This window comes from Jaculus jaculus, chromosome 1 (genome assembly GCF_020740685.1).
Source record: "Jaculus jaculus isolate mJacJac1 chromosome 1, mJacJac1.mat.Y.cur, whole genome shotgun sequence".
Classification (NCBI taxonomy): Eukaryota; Metazoa; Chordata; class Mammalia; order Rodentia; family Dipodidae; genus Jaculus; species Jaculus jaculus.
In genome coordinates this window covers 9,958,587-9,979,674 of record NC_059102.1, presented here as the reverse complement: position 1 = coordinate 9,979,674, position 21,088 = coordinate 9,958,587, and the positions used below count along the sequence as shown (strand labels likewise).

Here is a 21,088-nt window from a genome sequence, read left to right as displayed (position 1 = left end):
GATTTGGATTTTCTTACTGTTTCTTTTTTTTCAGTAAATGATGAGTTAAATAAATTTGCTGTGTCTTAATTTCATATCTTATGACAGACAGGCCTGATTTGACCTTGAAAATATTATCCTTTGTACAAATACAACAGGGAAATACACTTGAGCATATATGTTTATAAATAGCAGTGGCAAGAGCAGGCTTGATGCATCAGCTGAATCTCTAGAGCCTCAGATGTCATCATCTCAGAAGGGACTTGCCGGCTGCACAGGACACGGGCGATCAGCAAGAGCCGCTAAAGTGCACAGTGATGAGGTTGGGTCTGAAAGATAATAACCAGTGTCATAAAACGGTCCCCGCTGGCAGTACGGGCCTTGGGCAGGCCAACTGGCTGAGGCCAGGCTCCTGGGCTGTTGCAGACAGCCGGAGTATGCAGGGGTCCGGGTTGGGGCCAGAGACTGTTCTCAGAGGAATCCACCGCATGGAGAAGCAGAGCACCTTGGCCGACAGGCATCCCACCCTTCAAATGGTCTTTTAAGACAGACGCACAGCGCTTGCTGCCCAGAAGAAAAGAACAGGCACTCTGAAGCCCACAGTTAGTGGCAGCTCCTTCCACCTGAGGCGACAAGCTTGGGACAGGATGCTCAGTGCAGGGAAACGGCCCTGAGCTCGCACGTGAGGCTCATGTGGGCTCGGGTCCCCAATTTCTGCGTTGCTGCCACGTGACAAGAAGTGCTTAACTCAGCTTCCTGAGTCCACAGTGGTGAGCTGTGGGGTTACCTGAGGACTCTCAGAGCACACTCACAACTGCGCCTGGGGGCTGGAGAGACGGCTTAGTGGTTAAGGCGCTTGTCTGCAAAGCCCCAGGTTCGATTCCTCAGGACCCACAAAAGCCAGATGCACAAAGTGGCGCATGTGTCTGGAGTTCATTTGCAGTGGCTGAAGGCCCTGATGTGCCCATTTTCTCCCTCTCTCTCTCTTTCTCTGGGTGGGTGGGTGTGTCTGTCTGTCTCTAACTCTCCCTCTCTCTATTTGGCTGTCTATCTATCTGCCTCTCTCTCAAAAAAAAAAACATATAAAAACAAAAATATTTTTAAAACTCTGTGTCTGGTGAAGAGTGGATGCCACCTGGGGACAGGGCCACCCCCACGCCTGTGGCAGAGGGATCAATGAGGTCGCCTGCAGGCTCTGGCAGCCCAGCACATTTGGCTAGTCTCCACCAGGCAAAGAGCAAAGTGCTACTGCTGGTCGGGATACACACTCACCCTTTTCGCTGCCGGTCCTTAACCAGGTACATGATCCTCCTCACCCTCGTCAGGGCTGGGAAAGCTAACTGTCCCCCCTCCCGAGAGGTGGCTTCAAAGAATCACCGAAACACTCCTGTAACCAAACCTTCTGACGGGTGCTTTGTCCTCGGATGGAATTTCTAGGTGGGGCAAGTCTAAGGGAGGCTCCTTGGAATGATGTGTGGAACTTCCTTTAACCCACAGTTCTCTCTGGGCAACACAGAATCCCAGATGCATCCCTAACATTCTTTTCCCAAGGGGAAGAAATGGGGCATTTCCTGACCTCCTGAGATGCTGGGCTGAGGGGCGGGGCTGCCACAGGTGGAGCTCAGTGGTAGAGAAATTGCCTACTGTGTGCAAGGAAGGCCCTGGGTTTGATCCCCAGCCCCACAATTTTAAAAAATAAAGGCATCCTAGAGCAGAGAATCAGCTTGCTGAGCTGGTACAGTCCGTGGACTCCTAGAGAAGCCAGGCAGCCACAGTGCGTGTGGGCAGCTCAGCCTCTTATTCCAGTGATGGAATTCTGTGGCCCTGAAAGCTCACCTCTGTGTTTCTGCCAAACGATTAAAATGCTAAGTGAAAACCATTGCTGAGAATCAAAGAGCTGGTGATATGTCCTTAAGTCACTCCTCAGGCTGCGCTCTAATGTCTCCTCACCCAGTCTCAGTTGTAAAATCAGCCTCCAGCTAGGCCAGAAGTGCACATCTGTCCTTTTCCTACAAAGAACACTTCCCCCTTTGATGACAATTCCAAAAATGCAAGGAGAGACAATGTTTTCTTTCTAAAAATGATGCTTCCAGACTTGGAGCTACCACTACACAGCTGAATGGATAGCTAAGAAGAGTCCGCAATGCTCGGCCCATAAGAGGGTAGAAAGCACGGGCATGCAGCCTGTAGACACCCAAGCAGGGCCCTCTCAACGGCTGTGCCAAGTGGGTTTTAAATGGTGCCATCATAGGCTGAGGAAATGACTCCGTGGCAAAGGGCTTACCAAATAAGCATGAGGACTTCAGTTTGGATCCCCAGTATCCATGTCAAAGGTCAGGAATGGTGGCACCTACCGATAAATCACTGTGCTGGGGGGGTGGAACGGGAGGATCTGCAGGATTCGCAGGCTAGCTGGTCTAACAAGATGAGTGAGCTCCAAATTCAGTGTGATACCCTGGTTCAAAAACGAATAAATAAGTAAATAAGGTGGAGACTGGTTGAGGGAAACATCTGACCTTGACCGCTGGCCTCCACCCCCATGTAAGCACAGCACAAGCACACACATACATACATGAGTCAGACCTGACTGAACCTTCTTCTGTGTTCTGCAGAAGCTCACAGTGCTGTTCACATCAACGACCTCAGGGTAACTCTGACCCAACCACACACTATCCTGCTCATAAAGTCAACTCCCACCTAGACTCGACAGTACACACACACACACACACACACACACACACACACACACTTACTTTTCATGTATGCATGGAATTTGTGCTGTTATAGATAGTAAAGGGGTTATACAGACAGAGGGAGGGAGAAAGACAGGGAATGCCTACCTGTCAGACAATAGGCTTCATTGCTCTGGGCACGTGGACTACATTCCCTAGCTCCTCTTGCAGCCTGGCTGTGTAGCAAACACTTACCGACTGTTTTTGGAAAGAAACCCTGACTCCTCACACAGTCCCACAAGGTAACATGAACGGGATGAAGGCGCAGCATCTCCACTTTCATTTGGTGTCTGTCTTCTTTACTTCAAGCCACCTGCTGGATTGTTCAGGATTCTCTAGAGGAACAGAACTGATAGAATGAAAATGTATAATCAGGGGGATTTATTGGATTAGCTCACAGGATATGAGCTGGGAAGTCCTGAGATAACTGTGTGTAGACTAAAGAGTCGGAGAGCCAATAGCTCCTCAGTCCATGAGGCTGGATACCTCATGGTTTCGAGCTGTCTGGATGTCTTCTGCAGAGCAGCTGGTCTTCAGACCTCCTGAGAAGGCTGAGAAGGCAGGGATCAAGTGTCTAAAGAAGCAAGAAGTCAGAGGGAGTCACTAAGCATCATGGAGCACATGATGGGCAGCAAGGCAAAAGGCAGTGTGTCCTGTCAGAGCTTCTTTACATATAGTCCTCCACCAGTGTCAGAGCTTCTTTACATATAGTCCTCCTCCAGTGTCAGACGTTCTCTACATATAGTCCTCCTCCAGTGTCAGACCTTCTCTACATATAGTCCTCCTCCAGTGTCAGACCTTCTTTACATATAGTCCTCCTCCAGTGTCAGACGTTCTCTACATATAGTCCTCCTCCAGTGTCAGACCTTCTTTACATATAGTCCTCCTCCAGTGTCAGAAATCTTTACATATAGTCCTCCTCCAGTGTCAGACCTTCTTTACATATAGTACTCCTCCAGTGTCAGACCTTCTCTACATAGAGTCCTCCTCCAGTGTCAGACGTTCTCTACATATAGTCCTCCTCAGGGGTCAGACCTTCTTTACATATAATCCTCCCCCAGTGTCAGACCTTCTCTACATATAGTCCTCCTCCAGTGTCAGACCTTCTTTACATATAGTCCTCCTCCAGTGTCAGACCTTCTTTACATATAGTCCTCCTCCAGTGTCAGACCTTCTTTACATATAGTCCTCCTCCAGTGTCAGACCTTCTATACATATAGTCCTCCTCCAGTGTCAGACCTTCTATACATATAGTCCTCCTCCAGTGTCAGACCTTCTTTACATATAGTCCTCCTCCAGTGTCAGACCTTCTTTACATACAGTCCTCCTCCAGTGTCAGACCTTCTTTACATATAGTCCTCCTCCAGTGTCAGACCTTCTCTACATATAGTCCTCCTCCAGTGTCAGACCTTCTCTACATACAGTCCTCCTCCAGTGTCAGACCTTCTCTACATATAGTCCTCCTCCAATGTCAGTCCTTCTTTACATATAGTCCTCCTCCAGTGTCAGACCTTCTTTACATATAGTCCTCCTCCAGTGTCAGACCTTCTTTACATATAGTCCTCCTCCAGTGTCAGACCTTCTTTACATATAGTCCTCCTCCAGTGTCAGACCTTCTCTACATATAGTCCTCGTCCAGTGTCAGACCTTCTCTACATATAGTCCTCCTCCAGTGTCAGACCTTCTCTACATATAGTCCTCCTCCAGTGTCACACCTTCTTTACATATAGTCCTCCTCCAGTGTCAGACCTTCTCTACATATAGTCCTCCTCCACTGTCAGACCTTCTTTACATATAGTCCTCCTCCAGTGTCAGACCTTCTTTATATATATTCCTCCTCCAGTGTCAGACCTTCTTTACATATAGTCCCCCTCAGTGTCAGACCTTCTTTACATATAGTCCTCCTCCAGTGTCAGACCTTCTCTACATATAGTCCTCCTCCAGTGTCAGATCTTCTTTACATATAGTCCTCCTCCAGTGTCAGACCTTCTCTACATATAGTCCTCCTCCAGTGTCAGACCTTCTCTACATATAGTCCCCCTCCATTGTCAGACCTTCCTTCCCTATAGTCCTCCTCCAGTGTCAGACCTTCTTTCCCTAAAGTCCTCCTCCAGTGTCAGACCTTCTTTACATATAGTCCGCCTCCACTGTCAGACCTTCTTTACATATAGTCCTCCTCCAGTGTCAGACCTTCTCTACATACAGTCCTCCTCCAGTGTCAGACCTTCTCTACATACAGTCCTCCTCCAGTGTCAGACCTTCTCTACATATAGTCCTCCTCCAATGTCAGTCCTTCTTTACATATAGTCCTCCTCCAGTGTCAGACCTTCTTTACATATAGTCCTCCTCCAGTGTCAGACCTTCTTTACATATAGTCCTCCTCCAGTGTCAGACCTTCTTTACATATAGTCCTCCTCCTGTGTCAGACCTTCTTTACATATAATCCTCTTCCAGTGTCAGACCTTCTCTACATATAGTCCCCCTCAGTGTCAGACCTTCTTTACATATAGTCCTCCAGTGTCAGACCTTCTTTACATATAGTCCTCCTCCAGTGTCAGACCTTCTTTACATATAGTCCTCCTCCAGTGTCAGACCTTCTCTACATATAGTCCTCCTCCAGTGTCAGATCTTCTTTACATATAGTCCTCCTCCAGTGTCAGACCTTCTCTACATATAGTCCTCCTCCAGTGTCAGACCTTCTCTACATATAGTCCTCCTCCATTGTCAGACCTTCCTTCCCTATAGTCCTCCTCCAGTGTCAGACCTTCTTTCCCTAAAGTCCTCCTCCAGTGTCAGACCTTCTTTACATATAGTCCGCCTCCACTGTCAGACCTTCTTTACATATAGTCCTCCTCCAGTGTCAGACCTTCTCTACATACAGTCCTCCTCCAGTGTCAGACCTTCTCTACATATAGTCCTCCTCCAATGTCAGTCCTTCTTTACATATAGTCCTCCTCCAGTGTCAGACCTTCTTTACATATAGTCCTCCTCCAGTGTCAGACCTTCTTTACATATAGTCCTCCTCCAGTGTCAGACCTTCTTTACATATAGTCCTCCTCCAGTGTCAGACCTTCTCTACATATAGTCCTCGTCCAGTGTCAGACCTTCTCTACATATAGTCCTCCTCCAGTGTCAGACCTTCTCTACATATAGTCCTCCTCCACTGTCAGACCTTCTCTACATATAGTCCTCCTCCAGTGTCAGACCTTCTTTACATATAGTCCTCCTCCAGTGTCACACCTTCTTTACATATAGTCCTCCTCCAGTGTCAGACCTTCTCTACATATAGTCCTCCTCCACTGTCAGACCTTCTTTACATATAGTCCTCTTCCAGTGTCAGACCTTCTCTACATATAGTCCCCCTCAGTGTCAGACCTTCTTTACATATAGTCCTCCAGTGTCAGACCTTCTTTACATATAGTCCTCCTCCAGTGTCAGACCTTCTTTACATATAGTCCTCCTCCAGTGTCAGACCTTCTCTACATATAGTCCTCCTCCAGTGTCAGATCTTCTTTACATATAGTCCTCCCCCAGTGTCAGATCTTCTTTACATACAGTCCTCCCCCATCCATGCCTTTCTCCTCAGTGATGTCTTCTTCCCTCCATCCATCCTCCTGCAAATGCCACGAAGCTTGTCTCTTACTTGATTCCTAATCTGATGGAGTTGACATTTGGCAATAACAGCCACATCTGCTACCTCTCTACATAGCTATCTGCCCCAGCACTATTCATCTAAAGGCCAGTGCTACCTACTCTATCCCATTCCACAGTTAAAGGCACAAAGATCATAGCAAATGAGACTTTCTCCTTTCAGCCTTTCACAATTTCCTATTCCAACTTGTAGTCCCTTTGAATTCTAGGTACCACAGGCCACCCCAAGATAAGGACACTGTCCTTGAGGAGGGCTCTACCTGAGCTGGAGTAATCATCTCCTGAAAACCAGTTTGTCAGCCTGGTCAATAGGCCTTCTTACCACCTTGCATCACCAGAACTGAAGTCATGATCAACCACACCACACATCTGCCATGTCAGCTTAATCACACCTATCTCTTCTATTGAAACTTCCAGCTTATGTCAGGACCTTGACCTTGAAGAGGATTTGGCTGGGGCATTAGACTCCATTCTCTTTTCCCAATATATGCATTGATTAAATCCCCTTTTAAAAAAAGATTTTATTTATTCGTATTAGAAAGAGAGAATAGGCACACCAGGGCCTATAGTCACAGCAAAGGAACTCCAGATGCATATGCCACCATGTGCATCTGGCTTATGTGGGACCTGGAGAATCGAACCTGGCTCCTTAGGCACCACAGACATGCACCTTAACTGCTAAGCCATCTCTCCAGCCCTAAATCTCCTTTCTATGCTCTTCTCCATTGCTGACTGTGTTAATTGGTGTATTAGAATGATTGGCTGAGCCTAGTTCTCTGGAATTCCCAGAACTATGGCTTCTGCTATAAAACTCATGTTTTCTGTATCCTAGCCAATGAAAGAGGAGCAGAAGTTAAGGTGCCAAGGTCAATATCTTCAGCAATAGAAAGAAAAATCTGCTTTTGACAGATGCTGTGTTGGGGTAAACCTCAAAATTATGATGTTAAGGGAAGGCAAGCCATAAGCAAGAGAGCACATGTTGTAAGTTTCCACTTGAGCGAGACACCCAGTATAGGAAATCCACAGAGACTATGGGTGGAATGGGATAGGATCAGAGAGTTACAGGAAATGGTGTAAGGGAATATCCTGGGAGGTAGGTTTAAAAAAAGCTCTAAAGGGCCAAGGAGATGGCTCAGTGAGTAAAGGGCTTGCTTGCCACAAAACATGAGGACATGAGTTGAGATCCCCAGAACCCATGTAAAAATGCCCCGTTTCCCAGCATGTACCTGAAATGTCAGCACTAGAGAGATGGAAAGACAGGAAATTCCTAGGCTCACTGGCCAGCTAGTCTAATCAGATTAGTGAGCTAAAGGTTTAACCAAAGGCTCTGTCTCCATGAATGAAAGTACAGAGCTGAGTATGGTGGCCCATGCCTTTAATCTCAGCACTCGGGAGGCAGAGGTTGGAGGATCACTGTGAGTTTAAGGCCACCCTGAGAATACAGAGTGAATTCCAGAGTGAGACCCTACCTCAAAAAGAACCAAAAAAACAGAATGAAAGTAGAGAGCAGGGCTGGAGGGATGGCTTAGGGGTTAAGGCATTAGCCTGCAAAGCCAAAGGACTCAGGTTTGATTCCCCAAGACCACGTAAGCCAGATGCACAAGATGACACATGCATCTGGAGTTTATTTGCAGCGGCTGACGGCCTTGGAGCACCCATTCTCTCTCTCTCTCTCTCTAATAAATAAATTAATTAAATTAAGTAAAATTTTAAAAATTTAAAAAGAAAGTAGAGAGCAATCAGGAAAGATACTGACACCTACCTCTGGCATCCCCCACATGCATGCACAAGGGCATGGACACCCACTCACACACACATGGTCACACAAATACCAACATGCATCACACGCACACACCCAACACATACACACAAACACAAACTAATGACTTCAGGTAATGCCTACATCTCTTGGCAAAGCTGCCAAAAACCGTTGGATTATACACCTGAACCTGGTAACCTTCGTATTTTGTGAGTGTCCCTCAAAAACAGACATGAAGGTGCCACTTCTAGGCCTGACCAGTTTTAAAAAAAAAAAAAAGTCTACCAGGCTGGAAAGATGGCTTAATGGTTAAGGCACTTGCCTTCAAAGCCTAAGGACCCAGGTTCAATTCCCTAGGACCCACATAAACCAGATGCACAAGGTGGCACATGGGTCTGGAGTTCAGTTGTAGTGGCTGAAGGCCCTGGCATGCCCATTCTCTCCCTCTCTCTCTTTCCCTCCTTCCCTTCTTTTCATAAATAAATAAATAAACTATTTTTTAAGTACAATTTTAAATTTTTATTCATTTATTTATTTATTTGAGAGCGACAGACACAGAGACAGAGAGAAAGACAGATAGAGGGAGAGAGAGAGAATGGGCGCGCCAGGGCTTCCAGCCTCTGCAAACGAACTCCAGACGCAAGCGCCCCCTTGTGCATCTGGCTAACGTGGGACCTGGGGAACCGAGCCTCGAACCGGGGTCCTTAGGCTTCACAGGCAAGCGCTTAACCACTAAGCCATCTCTCCAGCCCTTAAGTGCAATTTTAAAAAAGAACATCTACCTACTCTACTCTAGGCCCTTCTCTTCATGGGGACAGACAGAGACCAAGATGGAGACAAGAAGAGAGGGCCTCATTCCCTGAGTGACTCCACTGGGAGGGGAAGCAGCCCCCTGCCATGCTCTGTGAGCAGCAAGTGAACCACCTACCTTGCCTTACTTTTCCGCTGGGTTTGGTTGTTAAAACCACTGGCCTACCAAACTGCCTGGTGGTTCCACAGCAACCATCTGAATGGCCTCCTGGCCCTTTGGCCACTGCTCCCTAGCTGTGTGTCTTAGCCGTGAGCTTTTTCAGATTCTTCTCCTCCCCCAGTTCCTCTCTCTGCCTCGCCCCCCGCTTAAGAGCTCCACGCTCTTCTTTCTCTCTGTGGACTCCTTTGCAAGGTAGCCTTGAGGGAAAACCGAGGTGAGGGCCTTGCGCCTAGGGTTCGGGTCAGGAGCTGAGCCTCAGTGGAGGGACGCGGGGGTCAGCCTGTTCTGCTGTAAGTGGCTCCACACTGCGTGGGAAAGTGGCTTGCACGCTGTGACTTGCCCTGGGTGACTGTCCACGTCGGGTGCAAGTACAGAGGTAAAGTGACATGTGTCTCATTCACACAGACACCACCACTGTCCCGCACCACCCATGAGGCAGTTGCTGATCAATAATTGACTGGACAAAGGTGTTACCTGTAGATTTGTCACAGCGGATGAGGAACATACGAGCACATAGGCAAAATAAAACCACAGAGGAAAAATCAGGCCCAAGAACTTATCAAACACACGAGGCCAAGGAGGGCTGCAATACCTTCACCTGAACCCCATGAAGAGAAGGACACTTTGATGGTGATGCCCCCGCCGATCTGTGTGTGTGCATCTGACCACGTGGTGTGTGCATCAAGGGACTGGCCAGCAGAGAATCCCTTGATTGTCCCAAGGGCTTGAGCTCAGTTTTGTCCCCACAGCTTAAGGTGGTTGCCCCCTCCTTTCATCAGTCTGGACTAAGTCCTGCACCTCACTTCTACAGTCCTATAACCCTGTCACTCAGCTCTCCAGCCATGAAGCCCCAACTGGGTTCATCAAAATCCCACCACCTGGAATCAGGCTTGGTGGCTCACACCTTTAATTCCAGCACAATGGAGACTGAGGTAGGAGAATTCTCTTAAATTCCTTCAAGGCCAGCCTGGGCTACAGAATAAGTTTGGGGGCATCCTGGGCTATAGTGAGAAACTGCCTCAAAATAAATAAAACTAAAGGAAAGAAAGAAAGAAAGGAGGAAGGAGGAGAAAAAATTCTAACCACCTCAATGACTTCATCTGTAAGAGCTCTCTGCTTCTGCCTTAGTAAGGACTCAACTTGGTGGCCACTTTAACCCTTTTTAGACATTTTATAACCTACATATGTGTACATCTATAAATCAAATTACTATGTGATATGTAATGAATGTGTGACCTGAGAGTTAATATCAATACTTTAGCTGGGAACAACAGCAACAACAAAAAAACTGTTTGCCAATCACCAGCCATCAAGGGAAATTGGGAAAAGCTGGCAAATTATAGCCAATGTGACCAAAATAGTTTGTGAATTTATTGTTATTCACTAAGTTCCAACATTGTGGAAAGTCACAAGCATGTCTGTTTATGTTTCTGGAAAAGCCTGCTCACCACAAGGGCAATGGGCTGCACAGCAAACAGACTCTACCCAACTCTGCTGGGAGGAGCCCCGCAGGTCCCACGCAGCCCCCCTTAACTCTGTGCATGAGTGGGGGACGGGCCGCAGGCACACGTGGTACCGGGTAGGTCAGCAACACGGGCACTTTTCCACCTCACGTGTCTAACTTGTCTGCCTCTCCAGAACTAGCACTAGGGCTATAGGAGTCAAGAACGTTTCTTTCAGTCACAAGAGGGAAAGATGTTGGATGTTAACATGGAAGAGATACGGAAAGGAGGAAATCACTTTGGAATAGGCATGTTATCAGCAGAGAGCAAAATTATTTTTCCAGCATCCCAAACTGTGGAAGAGGAAAAGCCTAGAAGGACTCCGGGGAGTGGGCAACAGCGAGAAGCTGATCTGAGAAGCCCCGTGCTCTTCTCTGCAGGGGTCTGTGATGACAGGGGAGGTCTTTCTAGATTCCACCGCTGGCCTGGTATCTGTGACTACAACTCCGGCAGAATTTGCCCTGCCACCATCAACATGCCTTGTCCCCAGTGCTGCTCTGGGACGGTCCTAAACACGGATCCCCTGGATTGCCAGGGCTCCTCCAAACTGCTTTTTCTACATCTGATATTTTCTTCTCCAGCCTTCTCTCCAAAGACAGTGTGACCTTCTTGGGTTTTTTTGTTTTGTTTTGTTTTATTTTGTTTTGTTTTTTTGAGGCAGGGTGTCACTTGGAACGTGGAACTCAATCTGTAGCCCAGGCTGGCTTTGAACTCATGGCAATCATCTTACCTTGTCCTCCTAAGGGCTGCGTTATAGGCATAAGTCAGCATGCCTGGCTCTCACATTGTGACCTTTTTAATGCACATTTCTAACCCCAGCATCCTCCTGTTGAAAGGCCGTAGAGAGCTTCTCCCTGGCCTCAGGACAAGGCTCATTTCCCTCCATGGGCAGGATCACCCTATTTAGTGATCCGGGTTGTACCATACGTACATGGAGACACTCCTGACAAGCTGCAGTGCACACCGCACACATCTGCACCTGCACCCCTGAATCCAACATGAAGAAGCCTCCCAGGTCTTCAGCTCCCAGAGTCTCTGTCCTCACCTGTCACCATCGTTGACACATGTCCAAACACATGGGAGCCCCAATCTGTGCGTGTGGATGTGTGTTCCTCCTACCGGGGACCCCTACCACCTCCCTTCTCACCTCGCTCCAGCGCAGTGGCTTCCTGGAGGCTGCCCCACCCTGCGCCCGGCCTCCACACCGCTGCCGAGCCCAGCCCTTGCTGCTGTCAGCCCTCTATATCCACATCGGGGTCGACAGCCCAGGGTTGTGACTGTCCTGCTAGCCTTCCCAGAACCACTGTCTCACCCCAGGTGTGAGGTTCAGACTCTCTCTGCAGGAGGGAGTGGAACAGAACCCTAAGTCAGAAGGTCTCACGTCAGCCAGAAGAGGACCAGAGGGAAGACCGAGAGAAACTGAGGCTGGGTCCAGGGGTCTGAGGCAGTCAGACCTCCGAGCCAGGGTTGGCATGCGGAGGAAAGATGACAGATTCCTGTTGAAAACGGGGACTGTGCGTCCCCCAGCCAGCCCTCTCAGCTCCAGCCGGGCTTTCTCCCCATGTTACTACCTGGGAGTGGGAGGTTTGTTTTCCCTGCGGAGTAGAGATTTAAAAGGTATGAAAGAGGGCTGGAGAGATGGCTTAGCGGTTAAGCGCTTGCCTGTGAAGCCTAAGGACCCCAGTTCGAGGCTCGGTTCCCCAGGTCCCACATTAGCCAGATGCACAAGGGGGCGCACGCGTCTGGAGTTCGTTTGCAGAGGCTGGAAGCCCTGGCACGCCCATTCTCTCTCTCTCCCTCTATCTGTCTTTCTCTCTGTGTCTGTCGCTCTCAAATAAATAAATTAATTTTAAAAATTCTTTAAAAAAAAAAGGTATGAAAGAGCAGAGTTTATTTAAAGTGAGAGGTAAAGGAATCATAGGAAACTGACTCCTAATGGAGGAGGGTGCTCCAGAGCTGGAGGAGCCACTGCCCGGGGGAGCCAGACTCTTACTGAACGACAGGAGAGCTCCCATCTGAAGTATAGGATTCGTCAGTTTACACAAAGATGAAGGCGCAGGCTGGCCCCATGATACGTGTGGCCATCCATGACATGCATGTCCCAGAAAGCCTGCCAAGCAAGCCCACCAGTGGGAAAATTTATTTAAGCAGGGAAGAAGAAGCCCATCTTAAGGCACTCTAGAATACAGCCACCAACCAAGGGCCCTTTTCCCTATGTCTGCCTAGCCAAGGAGACGGCTTAGTCCTGGAATGTCTCCCCTGAGCCACCACCTCTAGCTCACTACTACGACGTGAACTGAAGTCCCTCCTATCCCCAAAGGCACAACTATGTTACAGATTGTACAAGGTTGATTGACTGATTAGAAGTTTGTGTCTGTGGGGGCTGGAGAGATGGCTCGGCGGTTAAAGGAGCCAGTTTACAAAGCCTGACAGGCTGGGTTCTATTCCCCAGTTCCCAGAAAAAGCCAGATGCACAAAGTGGCGTATATGTCTGGAGTTCATTTGCAGAAGACCCTGGTGCACCCATTCTCTCTCTCTCTCTCTCTCTCTCTCTCTCTCTCTCTCTCTCTCTCTCTCATGTGTACTTGCTCTCACTCTCTCTCAAATTAATAATAAATAAATTATTTTTAAAAGAACTTTATGACTGTGGGTTGTTGGAATGTTGCAGATCAAAATCCAAAATTATCTCAAGCTATCTTTAGTGGTCTTGATAGCTAGTTATTCATTGCCCACATCTGTCTCTGACCTAAGATTCTTCTGACTATCAGATAACACATTCTGGAATGTGTTAACACAGTAGTCCACCAGCTTCCATGAACCTAAAAGTTGAAAGTGTCATCAGATCACACCTGAGACTCAAAGCAGACATTTTTCCCTACCTTCTGTAATCTGCTTACCCAATGCTTTCACCAACGCATTTGAGAAATGCCTTGATTTATAACTTTCTCTTGTTCTATAACTATAAAAACTTCATGAATCTGTTTCCACATTGAACATGTTATTTCAGGCAACCTGAGCCCATGCCATCCCCAGGCCATAGTCATTACTATTTGCTAAGAATAATCTATCCCTACTCCCTATGAAGTGAGAGCTGGATTTGTGTTGATAGGTTACAAGGCACTGAGCCAATGATAGTCCTGAAAGAGCCCTGGGTTGGCAAGGGTTAACAAGACAAGCAACATCAAGGTGCCAGCCTGAGACTTCGAGCCCCCATAACTTAAAAGACTATTACTGGGGTCAAGCTGGGTGTGGTGGCGCATGCATACCTTTAATCCCAGCACTCCAGAGGTAGAGACCACCCTGAGACTACCAAGTGAATTCCAGGTCAGCCTGGGCTAGAGTGAGACTTTACCTCGAAAAGCAAAAGGGAAAAAAAAAAAATATATATATATATATATATATATACACATACACAGTAACTGGGGTCAAGAGAACCCAGATTAAGAGTACCACCTAGTCTCCTCCTTTCCTGAGACCTAGGGTGTTAGACCCCTAGGCCCTGCCAGCCGGACGGGAAGCACTTCAGAGCATGTCACTGTTGTTAACAAGAGTTAATGCACAGCGATCACAGAGGTGGGAATGCGCTGTGGTGTGGTGAGATCCAGCGAGCTCTCAGGACTGTGGAAGCTGGCCAGATGGGTCTCCCCAGGCAAGATCTGATGATGCACTCTCTTTGAAGTAAGGGCTTCTGCCTCTGCGATCACATAAAAAAATACCAGCTTGAAAATTCAGGCAGAGGAGGAAGCCTGGGATGGAGGGCTGCAGACAGAGATGACCAGGGAAGGAGCCAGGCTCTTTTTCCTTTTTTCTAATGTAAAATTGCTAAATTAAAAGCCTTTTTGTTCTCTATTGGGTTTCCGAATCCTGGGCTGTTTTTACTTTAAGTGAAACCAGACCACGGAGGTATTTGTTATGTATATTAAGTACAGATGCAACCAGAGAAAGCAAGTGGCAGGCAGACAGGGGCCGGGCTGGAGACTGGGTTTCAGCCCAGAGCCTTCAAAGAAGCAAGCTGGTCAGGCTCCTGTGTGCAGAATGCAGGTGTTTTCCCAAGCCTTGCCAGTTAGGAGTCAGGGCTAGGCCAGCCTCTGATGCGCCCTTGGGTTCCAGTCACCTAACTCCTCCCTTTCACCCTACTTCCCGCCCTTTTCTGTGAATCTACCAGTTCTTCCCTTTCCGTATTTGGTTGCCTACCAATGCAGGGAAAAAATTTGATATTTAAGGACCCTACAAAATATGAGTATAGGGCTGGGGAGATGGCTTAGCAGTTAAGGCACTTGCCTGAGGAGCCTAAGGACTCATCCTTGACTCTCCAAGTCCCATGTAAGCCAGACACACAGTGACACAAGCGTGCAATATCACACGTGTGCACAAAGGGGGCACACACACCTGGAGATTGACTGCAGTGGATGGAGGCCCTGGTGTGCCAATTCTCTCTCTCTCTCTCTCTCTCACACACACACACACACACACACACACACACATTAAACAAAATGAGTATATTGATTAATTGCAAGACATGACACAGGAATCTAAATTTTATCCAGGCTCAAGTGCCTCTACCACTTCCAATGGAGCAGGCATTATTGAGGGAGAAACAGGAGCAAGGTAGCTTTTTATGGGCAGTCAGCCGGAAACAAGGCCCAAGGACAAGATGTCACCTCACCTGTCTTGGCAAAAGTAGAACCCAGCGTCAAACCCAGTCTTATCTAAGATGGCTAAGAGATATATATATTTTTTGCAATCATGGCCCCTACTTCTACCAATCTAGCAGCCCCAGGTGAGCTGGTCCTCCTGAGTCAGCCCCTCGATTCCATGAACCAGTCAAGTTTCTCCCTTATGTCTAATGACAAAGTGCATCCTAATTAACTGTAAAGGGCTTGCCACAGGCATAATCTCTCCCTTGGTGGCATTCTCTTGGCACTAACTCATCTGGTCCCTGTTTATCCTCCTTTACCTAGGAGGGAGGAAGGGGAATTATATCTCTCTCCCTCCCATTTTAGCCACTGATGTTCACGTGAATACTAATGTATAACTTGTATTCTCCCCTTTCCCAGCCAGGCTAAAGGAGAGGGTACTCGCCTTTTTTTATTTCTTATTTTTACTTGTGACTTCTGTGCATGTTGCTCGAGATGTCTTTTCACTTTGTTACAGGCATGATTTTCCTCTGAACTTGGACTCCTTCCTATCTCATCTCTTTGGCTCTCGTGCTGTGTTCTCCTGGAAACAGACTTTCCTGATTCCTGCTGGGAACAGTGAAGGGACTGAGCACACAGGCTCTGCTTCCCACCTGCATGGCCGGTGTTTCCTCTGAATCCTTGGGCCTGGCCTCCCACATGAGCCCTCCTCATGGGCTTCTCCCTTAGACATCTCCCCAGCTTCCCTTCCTCCTGTCTCCTTGTCCAACTGGGCAAGGAGGGGACTTCCCTTCTGGCTTGAGTCTTTCTGGCCTTCATTTTGATAATTCCTTACACACACACACACACACACACACACACACACAACTTGAAAAGAAAAGAAAAACAAAACAAAGAATGGCAGAGTAAAGGAAACCTGTGTAGGAATTAGAAGGCGTCAGGAAGGTCAGCATTGTGTCTTCAGGATGGTATGCGCTAAGTGTATTACTAAGTCCAAAGCATGCAGTGTTTACACTGGAAGGAGCCTCGGGGGTTAATCTAGTCTAACAGCCCCTCTTACAAAGCAGAGCGATGTCGGGACTGGAGGAAGGGCTCCCTGGACCAAGCAGCTGCGTGTAACTGGGCTCTCATAGTGTGCTGACCCCTCACGTGGCACCTTGCCAACCACCTGGGTCCACCAGCCTAGCCCAGACCCCCCAGTCTGACCTGGGGTTCCCCCTGCTTCAGTAGCATGCACCTGGATGTACTCAGCTTTGTTCCTGCCCAACAGGTCCTAGAAAGCATCTTCCAGCGTTCAGCTCCCTTTCCAGCTCTGTTGCTCTGTCCGGGTCCATCAGAACACCTTTGGATACTGTTGCAATGCACAGAACTCCGCCACCACTGTCACCGCAAAGACAGGACGTGGAAAATTTAACATAAAAGCATGAACTAGATCGTAATCTTCAAGGGCAAGAGGAAAGTCAGGCCTCTGGAAGGGTTGGAATCCAGACAGGGAGTAGCCTGGGGGACTCGGAACCCTCCCACTACTCAGGGCGTCTATGCTGTTATCCACCTGGAGTCAGGCACCGTGCCAAGTCTCACACATGTGCCAAACAGCTGACTCCCACCTCAACCCCATAAGGTAGGGGACAGGGTTCCATATCTCAAATGAGAAGCTGGGGCAGTGAGTACTTGGTTTACCCAGGCTCACACAGCCTGTCAGCTAAGGTGTTGAAAGCTGAACCAAGCTGATTGGTCAGTCATCTCCCTCCAATTGTTCCAAGCCAGCCAGCATTCCCTAACCCTGGACCTGTCAGCACACCTAAAGGTGGGAAGACTGAGAGCTGGGAGTTAAAGTAAGAGCCCTGCGGTAGTCAGCTTCCTGTTTCTGGGATAAAAACCCAACCAGAAACAGTTTATGGGAGGAAAGGGCTTATTTTAGGCTTACAGATAAATTCCAGGGAACACCATCAATACGGGAAGAATCCAGCTCACTTCCATAGATCGAATCAGAGAGACACCACCAGCAACCAACCCCACAAAACGGTCAGAGCTCAGGCTGCTCTGGACACACCTAGCAGGGCTGGGCTGAAGATCCTCCCCAGTGACATGCCCCCCAGGCAGGGGTCTGCCTGCTAGGGACTCACGTTGCAAGCTCAGTCTCAATGAAAAATGAGTCCATGGGGCTATCCACTCAAACCAGCACGTTCTGGCCCTGAACTGCACGGACTCATGACCATCTCATAACTGCAAACTGCATTCAGTACAACTTCAAAGGTTCCCACAGTCTTTGCCAACTTTAACACATTTCAAAGTCCCTAGTCTAATCTGGGATTTAAGGCTGTCTCTTAAATGAGAGCCCTGTAAAACTAAGACACAAGTTACATGCACAGCAACACATAACGGCATGGAAGAATCATTTCCATTGCCAGAGGCATAACAAGGAACGACTGGGCTAATACAAACAATAACCATCAGATAGACATCAAACAGCTGCAGCTCCAGCTCCAACATCCATGACCCATGATGAAAGTCTCTGGATTCCTAGTCTGCTCCCCATCCCCCATCCAGCTGGCAACCAGTCCATAGTCCTGGTATAGCCAAAACATCTTCAGGTCTCCACTATAAACTATGATCCATCTTCATAACGCCATACAATAGCATTCCTTGTCCAGGGATTTCAACCCTGTTTCCTATGCTCCATCTCAGCAGTGGCTTTCAGAACCATGTTTCACATCCAGTGACCTTTTCTTTCCCGCATTTGTCACACTTCCAAAACCATTGCTTAGGTGAGTGGCATATACAAATTTGTTCATCAGTGGAGGAGGGGAGTAAATCTTGATCTTAAAGAGCAGACTACTTCTTTAAAATTATTTCTTTGGGCTGGAGAGATGGCTTAGCGGTTAAGCGCTTGCCTGTGAAGCCTAAGGACCCTGGTTCGAGGCTCGGTTCCCCAGGTCCCACGTTAGCCAGATGCACAAGGGGGCGGACGCATCTGGAGTTCGTTTGCAGAGGCTGGAAGCCCTGGCGCACCCATTCTCTCTCTCTCTCTCCCTCTATCTGTCTTTCTCTCTGAGTCTTTCACTCTCAAATAAGTAAATTAAAAAAAAAATTATTTCTTCAAGCCATCTCCTTGTAAAAGAGTTTGCATTCTTACTCACTGAGCCTTTCCTGGGTTGATGTCACCCTCAGGCATCTTTTCTACTGTCTCGATGCAAAGCAGTTGGCCCACCCTTAGTAGCAGCAATCAACTGAACAAATGCAGCTTCAAACACCTAAAACCAGTCCCTGTGCTGGTAACTTTAAACTTGCTTGAATTTTTCTGGTGACAAACTGTACATTTTTCATATCTTCCTGTCTGTACCTTCCTCCAAGAACACCAGTTCATTGCCTTTAAAATCAACGTGGATCAAATTTTCAGGGCACAGGCAGAATGCCATCAGCCTTTCCACCACTAGCCAAGTTCCAAGGTTGTCTGCTTCCCCGTGGAAGTTCATAAGCCAAGCCCTCTCAGCCCACAATCCTCGGCATGTAGCATTTTCAAACTCTCACCAGAACAACCCATAAAACTTTGCTTACTGCAACTGTGAGGCTTCTCCAGTCCCAAGTATCAAGTCCTTCCACATGACTCCAGCTCACAGCTTCCAAAAGGCCAAAACCAATACAGTCAGATTCGTAGCACCAACGACCCCACTTCTCACTATCAATTGGCTGTCATAGTCAGCTTCTTGTTGCTGGGACAAACACCTGATCAGAAACAGCCTTTGGGAGAAAAGGGTCTATTTCAGGCTTACAAATTCCAGGGGAACGCCATCAATACTGGAAGAAGCTGACTTGCTTCCGCAGATCCAAGCAGAAATACACCAGCAGTGTGCAATGCCACAAAACTGTCAGAGCTCAAACCGCTCCTAACACACCTAGCAGGGCTGGGCTGAAGATCCTCCCCAGTGGCATGCCCCCTAGGCAGGGGTCTGCCTGCTAGGGACTCACGTTGCAAGCTCAATCTCAATAATAAAAATCCTGAGTCTATGGAGGTCATGCATTCAATCCACCATAAGCCCCCCAAAGACCTTGCATAGAACATGGGACCATCATCCCTGAGACTCTTTTGAGAAGCAACCTGCCCCAGAAGGAGTCTCTCTTCCTGCCCTGGGACCACCATGTCACTCACGTTAGGGCAAAGCCTGCACACAGGCTCTGCCTCCCCAGCACCCATAAGTTCATGTGTGGGTTTTTCTGCTGGCCTCCTCACCCCATGGGCCTTAGGGCATCTGTGTCCCAGAGATGGCCAAGCTTGCATGTAGAAGCCACTTGGTGTAGGAGCGAATGGATGAATGAATCAGCGAATGCGACCCCCCCCCCCCCCGCTCACCTCACGTGCTCTCGGCTGACAGCCCCTGAGTGAGCGCAGCACAGGCAGACACTGGAGAAAGTGGGGGGCAGCAAGTGGGGTGCTAATTTGGAGCCTAGTGCTCTAGAAGCTGGGAAAGAAAAGGACCTGGCCATGGAAATCCCCCCATCAGGGATCTGGATGGCCCTCGTCCCCAGCTATGCCCAGGGTTCTGTGAGGCAGGCTCCTAGGAGGCAGAGGACCCCTCTTCTCTAGGGCTGGCCTGGGTCCTGGCCCCAGGGATGTACGGGTGGAGACATCCAAGCTGACCACACAAAGCAAGCCAGCGCTCCAAGCTTGGGTCTGGCCTCCCAGCAACCCTTTCTGTAAGAGCACCCACCAACCTCAGCAGTGGAAAGCAGAAGTGTCACCCACCTCCCCAAGGCTCCACACCACAGACAGTTGCTTTCTTGTCCTGGGACAGTGAATGGAAACAGCTTCTCAAAAGCACAGAAATTCCCTCTCTCTTATCTCTCTTCCTTTCTCCTTCCCTCCCTCTTACTCTCTCCCCCTGTGTTTCTCTCTCTCTCTCTCTCTCTTTCTCTCTCTTTCTCACTCACTCGCTCTCTCTCTCTGACTTTTATGCAGCAGACCAGATGGAGAGGAGAGAATTCAAAAGAAATGTTTAAAGAATAATGACTTTTTGTTAGTTTTTTAAAACAGACATGCTCATTAAAAACAAATCCAAGCCATATAAAAAGACCAAAAGGATCCCTTCAACATTAAGGAAGAGCATAAAAATTATAAAAACTTGAGAGATTTTAATTTGAAATGGCTGCACATCATGGGTCTGATTTCATTCTCTAATAACTCAGCCACTGCCCCCTGCCCTCTCCTGTTCTGATGTGGTTACTGGCGCCATCACTCACACAGGCCAGGTTTCTGACGCTGCGCCCTAGTCTGCGCGGTAATCACGTGAGTTGTTGGATGTCAGTTCCAGAGCAGAACGGCCTACGTGTGCCCTGCTACCCTAACCACCGAGCCTCGCTCATGAGGGCTGCAGTGAGCATTAGCAAGGGCTTGCAGGAGCCATGCGCTGAGCACCCCCCGCCTGAGGAGACCTGCAGGCTTTGTGTCCTGGGCCACACTGCCTTACCCCAAACTGCAGGCTTGGGCCACCACATTCAGGCAGGGGACGCCGTGAAGGAATTGTGTGTTCTGTCTGCTTTCTTTTGACTCAACTTTGTCCCCTTGCAAACAGGCTCGTGTGGCAACAGCCAACATTCCCTGTACTCCTCTTTCTTCCTGGGGTCCATGTACTCTGCTATGTTGCAGATTCGAGCCCGCCTTCTGGAAAGTTCTCTCCTCTGATTCCCCTGACTATGTAGTCTGTTTTGTGCACTCTGTCCTCTTCTTGGGAAACATCAGCTACATGGGGCCCTTGGGTTGGTGTCTCTACATTGATTTTCGCATCCCTTGGTGCAGGTTTATTTTTGCATGATTTTTGTCAAACTTTTGTGTGTCCAGGTTGCTTTTTCTCCCTCGGGGC

The 21,088-nt window shown here is 48.4% G+C and overlaps 1 long non-coding RNA gene across 1 annotated transcript; it reads right to left on the bottom strand.

Annotated features, from left to right (window-relative positions):
• Positions 1 to 142: 142 nt before the first annotated feature.
• LOC123460274 lies at positions 143 to 20,063 on the bottom strand. Its single transcript, XR_006636864.1, has 4 exons — positions 19,975 to 20,063; positions 2,907 to 3,060; positions 2,334 to 2,434; positions 143 to 308 (listed from the first exon to the last, which is right to left on the bottom strand). It is a non-coding gene; the product is annotated as an uncharacterized LOC123460274 (long non-coding RNA).
• Positions 20,064 to 21,088: the final 1,025 nt, after the last annotated feature.